Here is a 13,032-nt window from a genome sequence, read left to right as displayed (position 1 = left end):
ATGCTACCAGTATTGATTCAAAATTATGACAATTAAAATGGTTTGTTTCTGGAAATCCATATGTAGCCAAATGAAATTAAACCACTATCTCTCACCCTGCATGAAACTCAACTCAAAGTGGATCAAAGACTTAGGCACTCAAACAAAGACTCTACACCTAATAGAAGAGAAAGTAGGACCAAATCTTCACAATGTCAACTTAGGAGCTGACTTCCTTAATATGACTCCTAAAGTGCAAGAAGTAAAATTAAGAATCAATAAATGGGATGGATTCAAACTAAGAAACAACTTCTCAGCAAAGCAAACAATTAATAACTTGAAGAGAGAGCCTACGGCATGGGAGTAAATCTTCACCATATGCACCTCAGGTAGAACATTAATCTCTAGGATATATAAAGAACTTAAAAAACCTAACACCAAAAAAAAAAAAAAAAAAAAAAAAACCCCAAATAACCCAATCAATAAATGTGCTAAGGAGGAACTGGGGATATAGTTCGGTTGGTAGAATGCTTGCCTCATAAGCACAAGACCCTGGGTTTAATTCCCAGCACTGCAAAAAAAAAGTGCTAAGGAACTGACCAAACTTCACAGAAGAAGAAAGGCAATCAGTCAACAAATACATGAAAAAATGTTCAAAATCTCTAGCAATTAGAGAAATGCAAGTCAAAACTACCCTGGGATTCCATCTCACTCCAGAGTTAGAATGGCAATTATCAAGAATACATGTAATGATAAATGTTGGCAAGGATTTGGGAAAAAAGTTTCACTCATACATTTCTGGTGGGACTACAAATTGGTGCAACCACTCTGGAAAGCAGTATGGAGATTCCTCAGAAAATTTGGAATGGAACCATCATTTGACCTAGCTATCCCACTCCTCAGTTTATACCCAAAGGACTTAAAATCAGCATACTACAGTGACACAGCTCATCAATGTTTATAGCAGCTCTACTCACAATAGCTAAACTACGGAACCGACCTAGGTACCCTTCAACAGAAAAATGATAAAGAATATATGATATATATACAAAATGGAATATTACTCAGCCTTAAAGAAGAATGATGGCATATGCCTGTAAATGGATGGAACTGGAGAATATTATGCTAAGCAAAATAAGCTAATTCCAATGAACCAAAGTCTAAATGTTTTCTCTGATATGTGGATGCTAATTCACACGGGTAGGGGCAGGTAGTTAGGGAAGAATAGAGGTACTTCAGATTAGACAGAAGGGAGTGAAAGGAGGGGAGAGGTTATGGGGGGAGGAAGGATAACAATGAATCAGACCTTATTACCCTATGTGCATGCATGATTACATGACCAGTATGATTCTACATCATGTACAACCAAAGAATGAGAAGTTATACTCCATTCATGTATGATGTGTTCAAATGCATTCTACTGTCATGTATAACTAATTAGAACAAATTTTAAATTTTTTAAATGGTTTGTTGTGGTTCAGGAATAGGCAGATAGCCATAAAAGAAACTAAATATTTTAAAGAATTAATATCTGATCAGGATGGCATTTTATAGCAATGAATAAAGCAAAATTAATTTTAAAAATAAGTTTAGAATCTCAGACATACATGCCAAAATTTTTTCTAGATGGGTGAAATATTTATATCACAAAATAAGTTAAAATGTTAAAGATGAAACTATAGATGTACTAGGAGGAAGTGTTGTTATTCATCTGACTCCTATGATCACTGGAATTCAGGTCCCCTGCTCCCACCCAGTACCTAGAGCAAAAGTTCACTCAAAAACAGCAATGATATGGATTTGTAGAAAAAGTAAATTAATAAACTTTAGTGCACACAATTTTAAATTTTTACTACTTTAAAACAGCCACAACAGAAAGAAACCACAAAAACTCAAGTCCCCAATGGAAATGCTAATTGCAGCATATGCAATAAAGAAATAATATATTATGTTTAGGAAGAACACTTTAAAATCAACCAGGGAATGAGGATCCTCCCCCAATAAAAATAAGCAATTGACACTCACAAAATGAGGCACTTAAATGGTCCATAAAAGGAAAGTGTGCTCACATTTCTTGGAAATAGGAAATTAAACAACAAACTACCAATGAGAAGATTTTGAAGTGGTGTGAACAGTGATCTCAAAAGCTGGGAGACCTGTTTTCTGGGAGGTTATTTGGTATTCTGTAAAATGTCTCTGAAATCTGTGTATGTGCACATCATTTACCTGAACATTTCTTCTTTTAAGAATTGTACCTTCTCTCAGATGTGTCCCAAAACTTGTCTACAAAAATGCTCATAGAAATGAACCATCTAAATGCTCAGTGATAAAATATCAACTATATACAGATCTATATAAGGAGAGAATATGCCATTATCAAAAACGATGTTGTTAAAGATAATATGTTCTGGGAAAATAGGATAAATTGCTGAGCATTAGGATGGAGCTCAGGGCACATGTTGAATCTGATACTGCTTTCATAAAAATTACACTTTTATATATGTATTATAATAGACTGAAATTATAGATGATTTCAATTTCCTTCTTTTTGTTCTGTAAATTTCTAAATTGTCTATAATTTATGTAATCAAATGTATGTGATTAGGAAAATTTACATGATTAAAAAAAGAAAAGATGAGGTGGCTGGTAGAGGAGCTCACCATCTGTGGAAAAGATTAGACATATTAAACTGAGGTCTAAACCCATGGTGTACACTTGCCTACCCTGTGAGAGGTCTTGGGTTCAACCTCTAGTATAGGAAAAAAGAAAAGAAAGAAGAAAAAAAGAAAGGGAGGAAGGGAGGGAGGATCAGAATGAGGAAATGAGTGGAAGAGGAGGGAAGGGAGAGAAGTAAAGAAAAGGAGGGAGGGAAGGAGGGAGGGAAGAAAAAAGCTTATAGATACCTGGGACAGAGGCTGTGAGAGCGGCCATCCTGTGGAGGAAGTGCCTGACACCCATTAGTACAAGAGCCAAGGCTTCCCCATCCAGGTTTCCCTCAGCAGTGAGGTCCTGACTGCTGTGCCTTCCTTAGCTTGCTTCTGTGCTTATCCTTGCTCCTGAGACCTATTCATAAGAGGTCCCGGACCTCACCTAGAGAAGTCTCCAGGACTCTCCTAATCTACCCACACAACAGTCCACATACTCTAGGACTTCTGGCCATCCGAGACTCATATGTCAAGATGAGTTATCATTTTGACTTTCACTTTTATGATGAGAACAGATTTGTCATTTAATGGAAGAATTAAATATATCAGAGACGTGGAAGAAAATGGCATTCACCAGCTTTACCTGCAGCTACTCAGCTGTCTCAAGACCAGCTTGAGATGAAGAAAAAGAAAGATCTCAGCAATCATGGCAAACCTCACTGGTATACTGCAGAAGAGAACCCCTTGACCAGTCCTTATGCTCTAAGTCAATCCCCATTGATTCCAGTCCATTGACCAGTCCTTAAAGTCACACTATCTTAATTACTTAGTTTGAAGCAGGTTCTGAAATCATGAAATATGAATCCTCCAATCTTTTTTCAAAATTGATTTGGTTACGGATCCCTTAATTTCTTATGAACTTTAGACTTAGCTTATTAATTTCTGCAAAGAAGTCAGCTAAAATCTTGATAAGGATGAGGACAAAACTATATCAAGTTGGGATTTATTGCCATCTTAACAATAAATCTTTCAGTCACAAACAGATTGTCTTTCCATTGATATGTCTTTAAATTTTATTTCAACAATGTCTTATAGTATTCACATTATATGTTTTACATTTCTTTTGTCAATTTTGTTACTATTTTATTTCTCTTTAATGTTATTTTAAATCCAATTGCTTTCTTAATTTTCAGTGTTCATTCTAGTATATAGAAATGCAACTGAATTGTTATTTTATTAATGTACATACAATATTGAAACTGTATCCTGAAAATAAGTTGAACTTATTTGTACTTTTGGCTATGCCTTTTTGATCTGTATTCCCTAGTCTACTTCACCTATGATTATATAATTTTCTCTTTTATTCTTCCTCTTCTACATTCCAGTCAAATCTATCTCTAACAGCAGACAAACTCAAATTAATTAGGCCAATATACAAAGTAAACTAAAAGAACCTGAAGCATTAAAACTTTAACAGAGACAGAAATAACCCAAATTGCATAGCTACTTGCTGGTAAAATCAGGATTATGTTGACCTTAAAATTTTCTAAAGTCAAATCTATTTCTATCTTTAGTGTTCTGTAGTTCTCAAAAAAAATCTATTTCTAATCAATGATATTTGAAGAAAATATGGAAATAAGAATAAGTGCTTTTCATTCCAATGGTAATGTTTATTTCCTTGATAACAAAAGAATGGGTCCTCTTTGAAATTGTGCCTTATTTCCAACTGAGGTAGTTTCTTCTACCTTCAGTACATTCCCCAGTGGTGATATTTCCAGGATTCTAATAATAAATTTCAATCTTCAGAAACCTTCTCCAAAGGGCCTAGGCAAAGATGAAATTGTGGCCATGCTGCATTCACTTCCACTACATGGGAACATTGTCAGACACTTGAATTGACAAGATCTGATCACTTTCAGCATCTGCTACCTTCATTGGCCTTACTTCTCTTCTTGGCCGCATCTGAAGGCCATGTCAGTTCTCATATTCCTCAGACAGAAGTACAGATAAGATGCAATTAGCTCCCGTCAGCTGGAATAGTTGAGGGACGTAATGAAAAAAATCAATGCAATTGAGTTGTACAGTGCAACGAATTATCAATAATGGATGACTACATGTCACACTGGTCTGAAGAGAATACTGATTCTAGTTTATTGTGAGAAGCAATTTCTGATGCCAAATGAGGTGAAGAATGTGGATTCTCATAAACTTTCCCATATACTTTCAACTTTTGTACTGAGATCATCAGAACTGATTTACTGAGAATCTCTGAGACATTTCCAAGTTTATGAAAGGAAGATTACATTCATTTGTCATAAAGACAAAATGAATGGATTCTTAATTAAATATATAAACTTGACAGATTAAAATGCACAGTTACTATTTATCTGTGCCATGTAGTCAGTATGGCAAAGCAACTCTATGCTGAAAGTTGTTAAATTACTAACTTACAGCTCATTCCCTTTGATTAAGACAAATTTGTAATGTTTTGTAAACAAGAGGCCTGGGGTGTAAGTTAAGTGATAAATGTAAAGAACACCTGAGGAGGCTGGTCTCTAAAGTCTTTTCATCTTCCAATGGCAAGTGGACTTCCTCTAGGAACTTCCAAGTTTAAGTCAGAGCCTGTGAACAGCAAAACGAGATGAAATGCTGCATTGAATTCATTTTCATTCTCTCCCTCACCTCCTTTTTCCCTTTCTCTTCTGTTTCATACATTGTGCCTTACAAGCCTAAGGGTCCTACTTTATTTGGCCTTTGGAACAAATATGAATAAATAGTAAGATATTTCACGTGTTTCCTCTTTTCAAATCACTCTTTCTCTAAAACTCCATTCTTCCATCCATCCATCTTTCTATGTATTTCCTCACTTCAGTTCCACTGTCATTAATTTCTTACTTACTCTCCAGAGTACAAATTCAAAGATACATTTAAGTTCCCATTTCCCCTCTTTTATATAAAAGGCAAAATATTATCCACAGTGTTCTGCACTTTGTTGTTGTTAACTCTCTAATTCAGCCAGATTTATCTATTTTCAACCCTTGGAGGCAGAGTGTTCCATCATGTAGATGCACCACAATATTTTCAAATTTTTAATCTGTTTTTGTTTGACAGACATTTGGGTCATTTGTAATCTTTTGATATAACAAACTTAAAACTGCAATGAATAATTTAGTATGTACGCTATTTTGTACGTGTGCCAGAGTATCTGTGGGATGCATTCCCAGAAGTGGAATTGCTGGATGAAGGAAAAAGTACATTCATAACTTAGATATGCTACATTATCTTCCTGAAGGGGGAAAATGCATCAATTTCTACTCCTGCCCAGTGGCAAACCAAAGGCATAGATATATGGGAAGTCTGCCCCCAGTGCCGGTAACAGGGATGAAATGTCTATATAAAACTTAGGAGCCAACAGCAAGGGCTGGGGATGTAGCCCATTGGGAGAGCACTTGCCTAGCTTGGGCAAGGTCCTGGTCCATCCCCAGAACCAGAAAAAAAAAAAAGTCAATAATAAAATCAACTGAAAATCAGTATGCTTCTTATTGACACCCTAAACTAAAAATTCTACAATCAGTGATGAAACATGGTTTCCTCCTTGTGTTAGTCAGATTTTCATTGCTGTGACCAAAGTACCTAAGAACAACCTAGAGAAGGAAAAGTTTCCTGGGGATCATGGTTCCAGAAGTTTAGACTGATTATGGTCAGCCCACTCCATTGCTCTGGGTTAAAGATGAGGCACAGCATCACGGCACACAAATTAGGAGGAAGAGTGCTGCTCATTGCTGCCAGGGAGCAGAGAGAGAGGGAAGGAGCCTCAGGGAAGATGTATCCTTCCAGGGCATGCCCCCAGAGACTCACTTTCTCCAGCCATGCCCCACCTGCCCTCAGTTACCACCCAGTCTGTCCTTTCTAGTTTGAATGAACTGATAAGTTTCAGCTCTCATAATCTAAACATTTCCTCTCCTCTTAACTTCTCTGCATTATTTACACTGGAGCTTTTGTGAGACACTTCATATCCTAACAGGGACACCCCTCAAAATCTTTGATTCTAAATAACTACTAAGTTACTTTGGGGTTATACCAACCTAAACGTCATTATTGCATTTTATCTACAGGGAAGTTAATTTGGAGAAGTCCTAGACATACCAGTGGCCCTCTTTAGACTTGATTCTATATTCATGTTGCACAGTAAGAGCAGAAAGGTTCTAAAATCAGAGTGCACATGTCCACAGGGGTTTGCTTCAAGTTCACTTCAAGTCTCCAATTTCCACAGTCCTACACATGCCTGCTTTTAAAAGTAGACTCAAGGACTGGGGAGATAGCTCAGTCGGTAGTTTGATCCCTAGCACTGCAAAAAGAAAAAAAAAAAAAGTAGACTCAACATGGTCAGGATAATACAATGAGTGTAAAGAAGAAATGGGAGTTTAGTTACGTGTTACCTCAATTCTGCCCTTCTGTGTGACCATGAAAATTTCAATTTGCACTTATAGTTTAAACCTTAGCAGAAGTTAAGGTTTAAAAAGAGAAGCCTCAATGTTATTATTTATTACTGTGGCATAGCAATATGTGGACTAAAAATGTTAATGAAATTAACATTTGCTTTCTGTACTGTAATATTTACTTTGTTTTTTTGTAACTTTTTACCTTTCTTACTGGTATGATTGATTATGTAAAAGAAGTCCAAGAACCAAAAAAAAAAATATTTTTTTGCTAGTCATAATCATAGACTTTTTTCTTATTTCATTTTTACTGAAGAAAATAACATATATATAATAATTCATAAATGATGCATAATGCCTCACATATATAGAGGAAGGGTATTTAAAGTTATCTGCTATTGATGTCAAAATACACCTTCCATCTACTCTTCCTCAGCTAAGTATCAGGGCTCTATAAGTCACCTCAGCAATGAGTTGTGTTGTGGAGGGCTTGGGATATAGCTCAGTAGTACAGCTATATCCTAAGGCCTACTATGCCTACTATGCCCAAGGTCCTGGGTTTAATCCCAAGTATTGAAAAAAAATGAATTGTGCCTTGTAGCATTCTGTCCTTTGTCCACCTGGATGAACATTTTTAAAATGGGATTTGTGTTGCTTTATTTTCTCTTTTTTCTATGATTTGTACTTGAGGTGTCCCCCAAAATCTCCTGTGTTAATGCAGGAATGTTCAGTGATAAAGTTAGTGAATTGTGATAGCTGTAACTGCATCAGTCCATCCTCGTTTGAATGCACTGACATGTCCAGAGCCGGCAGGTCACGCCCCCTGCCTCGCCTCATGTTGAGCTAAGATGGCGCCTGCCAGATGCTGGCGGGGCGTGCCTCTACCTGTACACACAACTGTCAGACTATACCAGGTGCATCAGATTAGATTGCGTGGTGCTTCACGACTGGCCAACTACACTTCCTTATTTGAGTTCTGGCGTGAGGACTAGTCTTACCTTCGCATGCTTTCCCCTGATTGGTTTTTGTACTTTATTAAAGAAATCAACAAGCAGGAAATGGGTGGACTTTTGATATGCTCACTGGAGCAGGTGATTATGAAACCACAGACAATCAGATGCAGTATGACCCTGGAGCGTATGCTCAGATACAGGTGGCAGCCACTAAGTTCTGGAGAAAATTACCTGTTAAGGGAGACATCAGCATGTCTCTTACAGGAGTCAAACAAGGCCCCGATAAACCCTTTGCTGACTTTGTTCACAGACTTATAACAACGGCTGGTCATATTTTTGGCAGTTCTGATGCAGGTCTTGACTATGTCAAGCAACGTGCTTATGAAAATGCCAACCCTGCATGCCAAGCCGCTATAAGACCATACAGAAAGAAGACAGATTTAACAGGATATATTCATCTGTGCTCAGATATAGGACCTTCTTATCAACAGGGCTTAGCAATGGCAGCTGCTTTTAGTGGACAGACAGTGAGGAACTTTCTTAATAATAAAGACAAAAACAAAAGGGCCTGTTTTAAATGTGGCAAGGGCGGACACTTTGCCAAAGACTATAGATCAGATTTACAAAAAACTCTTGAGGCCAAAATACCTGGTCTCTGCCCTAGGTGCAAGAGAGGAAAACATTGGGCTAATGAATGCAAGTCCAAAAGAGACAATCAGGGAAATCCCCTTCCATCACATCAGGGAAACGGGAGGAGGGGCCCGCCTCAGGCCCTGAAACAAGCGAATGGGGCAATCAGTTTCATTCCAGCCAACAGCAGCAACAACAATCCATTTCAGGCCTCAGTAGAGCTACCCCAGGGAGCGCAGGATTGGACCTCAGTTCCACCTCCCATGTCGTATTAACTCCTGACATGGGCCCTCAAGCCTTGAATACTGGAATTTTTGGCCCATTGCCCTCAGGTTATTTTGGCTTAATTTTAGGAAGAAGTAGTTCTACCATGAAAGGTTTACAAGTACTCCCAGGAGTTGTAGATCAAGATTTCTTGGGAGAATTTAAGATCATGGCTAAAACAGATAACAACATTATTACTGTTACTCAGGGAGAAAGAATAGCACAGCTGATACTATTACCATTAGTTTCAACCAAACACCTGGTTCAAAATCCTACGAGAGGAAATGGAGGTTTTGGATCCTCTAATGTATATTGGGTACAACACATAACTGATCAAAAAGCTTCTTTGACCTTATGGCTAGATGGCAAATCCTTTACAGGTCTAATAGATACAGGAGCAGATGTGACCATAATTAAACAAGAGGATTGGCCTTCTTCTTGGCCTTCCACAGAAACTATGACTAATCTTAGGGGTATTGGTCAAAGTACAAATCCAAAGCAGAGTTCTAAATACCTCACTTGGAGAGACAAAGAAAACAACACAGGTCTCATTAAGCCTTATATCATACCTCATTTGCCTGTTAATTTGTGGGGAAGAGACCTATTATCTCAGATGAAAGTAATCATGTGCAGCCCCAACGAAACGGTTGCTGCCCAAATGCTATCTCAGAGATATACACCAGGAAAAGGGCTAGGAAAGGCTGAAAATGGTATTTTACAATCCCATTCCCAATGTAGGACAGATAGACAGAAAAGGCTTGGGAAATTTTTTATTTCGGCCATTGACATGCCTGCACCCCAACTGTGGGCAGATCCAATAACTTGGAAATCAGATGAACCAGTTTGGGTTGATCAATGGCCGCTAACTTCTGAAAAACTTGAAGCTGCTCGAATGTTAGTGCAGGAACAGCTAACAGCCGGACATATCATAAAGAGTAATTCTCCTTGGAATACTCCTATATTTGTAATTAAGAAAAAACCTGGTACATGGAAATTACTACAGGACTTAAGGGCTGTCAATGTCACTATGGTGCTCATGGGAGCCCTACAACCAGGGCTGCCTTCTCCAGTAGCCATCCCTCAAGGATATTTTAAGATAATTATTGACCTCAAAGACTGTTTTTTTACTATCCCTCTACATGTAGATGATCAAAAAAGATTTGCTTTTAGTCTACCATCAATAAATTTTAGAGAACCTATGAAAAGGTATCAGTGGAAAGTATTGCCACAAGGAATGGCTAATAGTCCAACCTTATGCCAAAAATTTGTCGCTCGTGCCTTACAGCCTATTAGAGATTCTTGGAAACAAATGTATATTATTCATTATATGGATGATATACTCATAGCAGGACAATCAGGAGAACAGGTATTACTATGTCTCACACAACTTAAACAGCAGCTGACTGCAGTAGGATTACAAATTGCTCCAGAAAAAGTTCAGCTACAAGACCCTTATACTTACCTAGGTTTCCTGCTCAATGGGCCTAGGATTATTAATCAAAAGGCAACAATCAGGAGAGATCATTTAAATACACTTAATGACTTCCAGAAGCTTCTAGGTGATATAAATTGGCTTCGACCATATCTTAAATTAACCACAGGGGAGTTAAAACCATTGTTTGAGATATTAAAAGGAGACCCTAATCCACAATCATCCAGGGCTATATCTCCTTATGCATTAGCTGCTCTTAAAAAGGTGGAGGATGCTCTTGCAGGTCAATTTGTTACCAATATTGATTATTCTCGTCCCTTAACGCTCATTATATTTAATACTTCCATCACTCCAACGTGTCTTTTCTGGCAAGGTAATCCTATTATGTGGATTCATCTTCCTTCCTCACCCAAAAAAGTGCTATTGCCTTATTATGATGCAGTAGCTGATCTGATTATCATGGGGAGAGAAGATTCTAGAAAATATTTTGGAATAGAACCATATAAGATTATTCAATCCTACACCCGATCTCAGGTCAATTGGCTGTTACAAAATACTGACACCTGGCCTATAGCTTGTGCCTCATTCACAGGTGATATAGATAATCATTATCCACCAAATAAATTGGTTCAGTTTTGCAAGCTACATCCTTTTGTGTTCCCTCATATTATTAGAAGGGAGCCTTTACACAACGCTCTTGTTGTCTTGAAGTGATCTTTTCCTTCCTGCAGTTGCTCTTTCAACTGTTTATTGGTATGATCATTCATTGCCTGCATTTGCTCTCTTATCTCATCCTTTGCTTCACGAATCATCTTAATCATGTATAATCTGAAGTCCTTTTCTGACATTTCTTCTAACATACTGTCATTGGATTCTATTAATATAGAATCTAGATTTGTTTGGATCATTTTCTTCCCTTGTTTTTTCATGTTGTTCATGTAACTTCCCCTCTAGCAGTGCAGATCTGAGGTATTGCAGATTCCCCCCTATAGGCTTATAGTGGCCCTATAGATTTCCAAAACCTTTTCTTTAAGGGGAGATCAATATTAGCAGTGCCCAATTCAGACAGTATGCAATCCTAGACCAAATAGCCCCTATGAGGACATTAACAATATTGTCATAATAAACAGAATGAATTCAAATATTATCTTCAGTATAACAAACAGATTTGCAATAAGGTCTGCAGTTTCTAATGGAGGACAAAGAGGATGCAGAGGGATGTAGGATGTAGCTGTTAATGGAATAAGAAAAGAATATACAGAAGTTCTAGATCATAGAAAGGGTGAGAGTATAATCAAAAGAAATTGATTGTTAGCATGCAAAAAGGGAGAAGGAGACTCTGAGGGAACAGGTAAACAAAAGGAAAAGAGAGCAAGAAAAGTAAAGAAATAAAAACTTAAAATTGTTCAATAAGGAGAAAAAAGAAAATCTACACTATAACAGTCATATAGTATTCAAACCTCCCAGTCTTCAGTAGCCCAATGCATGAGAGTTACCCGACAATGAGTTTCCAGTCTCCCGTAGGTGTCTCAGGATGGGATTTGCCCCCACCTAAAGATCAGAGCTACGGCTTCCAGGATTATCCAAGATGGCCACTCTAGCTTCCAAGTGTGTTGGCAAATGGGGAGCTGTAGCTCGGGGTGTGGATATGGTCGGCTGAAGGTCCTGGAGGCGGGGTGCAGTTGGTCAGGCAGGTCCTAGAGGTCGGGTGTATTTGGTGTGGTTGTGGGATCCTAGAAGAGAGGTGCAGTCGGTCTGGGGTCCCCGTGATAGGGCGCACTCAGTAGGTCTGGGGGTCCTGACAGCAGGGAGCAGTCAGTCGATGTGAGGGCACCAGAGGAAAGGTGTGATCGGTCAGGCTGAGGGATCCTGAAAACGGGGCTCAGTCAGTCTGGCCAGGGGTCTTACGGGGCCTGGCTGTTGTCTCAAAATGGCAGCAGCCAAGTGTAATCAAACCTGTAGGTACTGTAACAGTGAACTTCCAGGCAACAGCAGGCAGATGGCGCTCCACTGGCAGTTGGCGATCAGTTTGCTGACTGTTGTAGGACAATCGGGAGGTGAACCTTGTGTGGTAGGTGATGGACAGGCAAGAGGCAGTCAAATGGCGGATGATAGGCACCTGACAGTGAGCAATCTGCACTCAAAAAACGCGTCGATATGCTGGCAGACTGCAGGTGATCACACTAGACAAATGGGTTAAAGAGTAGAGGATTGATAAGCAGCTAAAACTGCCCCACCAAGAAACTGATATCCTCTGCTTGAAACCCGAGTTACGGAGCAACAAGGAACGCAGCCTCCCTCCAGTCCGCCATCTTGGATCCTCTAGTGCTAACACTTTAGTGCTCTCATGATATGTTTAATGCAAGAACTTTTAGCTATGTGATCTATGAAGCATCTGAAAATATGCCTTACCCAAACTGAAATGTGGTATAAGTGTAAAATACATACTGGAATTTAAAGAGTTAGCATAAAAAAATTAAATATCTAGTTAATATTAATTGATTATATATTTGATGTCAGGCATACTATATTAATAAAATGAACTTGAATTGCCTCTTTTGACTTTTTAAATTTTTATGACTTTTTTATTGACTTAATTTTTTAAAATTTTATGCATTACATAATAGTGGGGTTCATTTTGATAGATTCATAAATGCATGTAACATAGTTTCTTCCATTTCAATCCCAGT

Source organism: Sciurus vulgaris, assembly GCF_902686455.1.
Source record: "Sciurus vulgaris genome assembly, chromosome: 2".
Lineage (NCBI taxonomy): Eukaryota > Metazoa > Chordata > Mammalia > Rodentia > Sciuridae > Sciurus > Sciurus vulgaris.
This window is presented reverse-complemented; position numbering follows the sequence as displayed.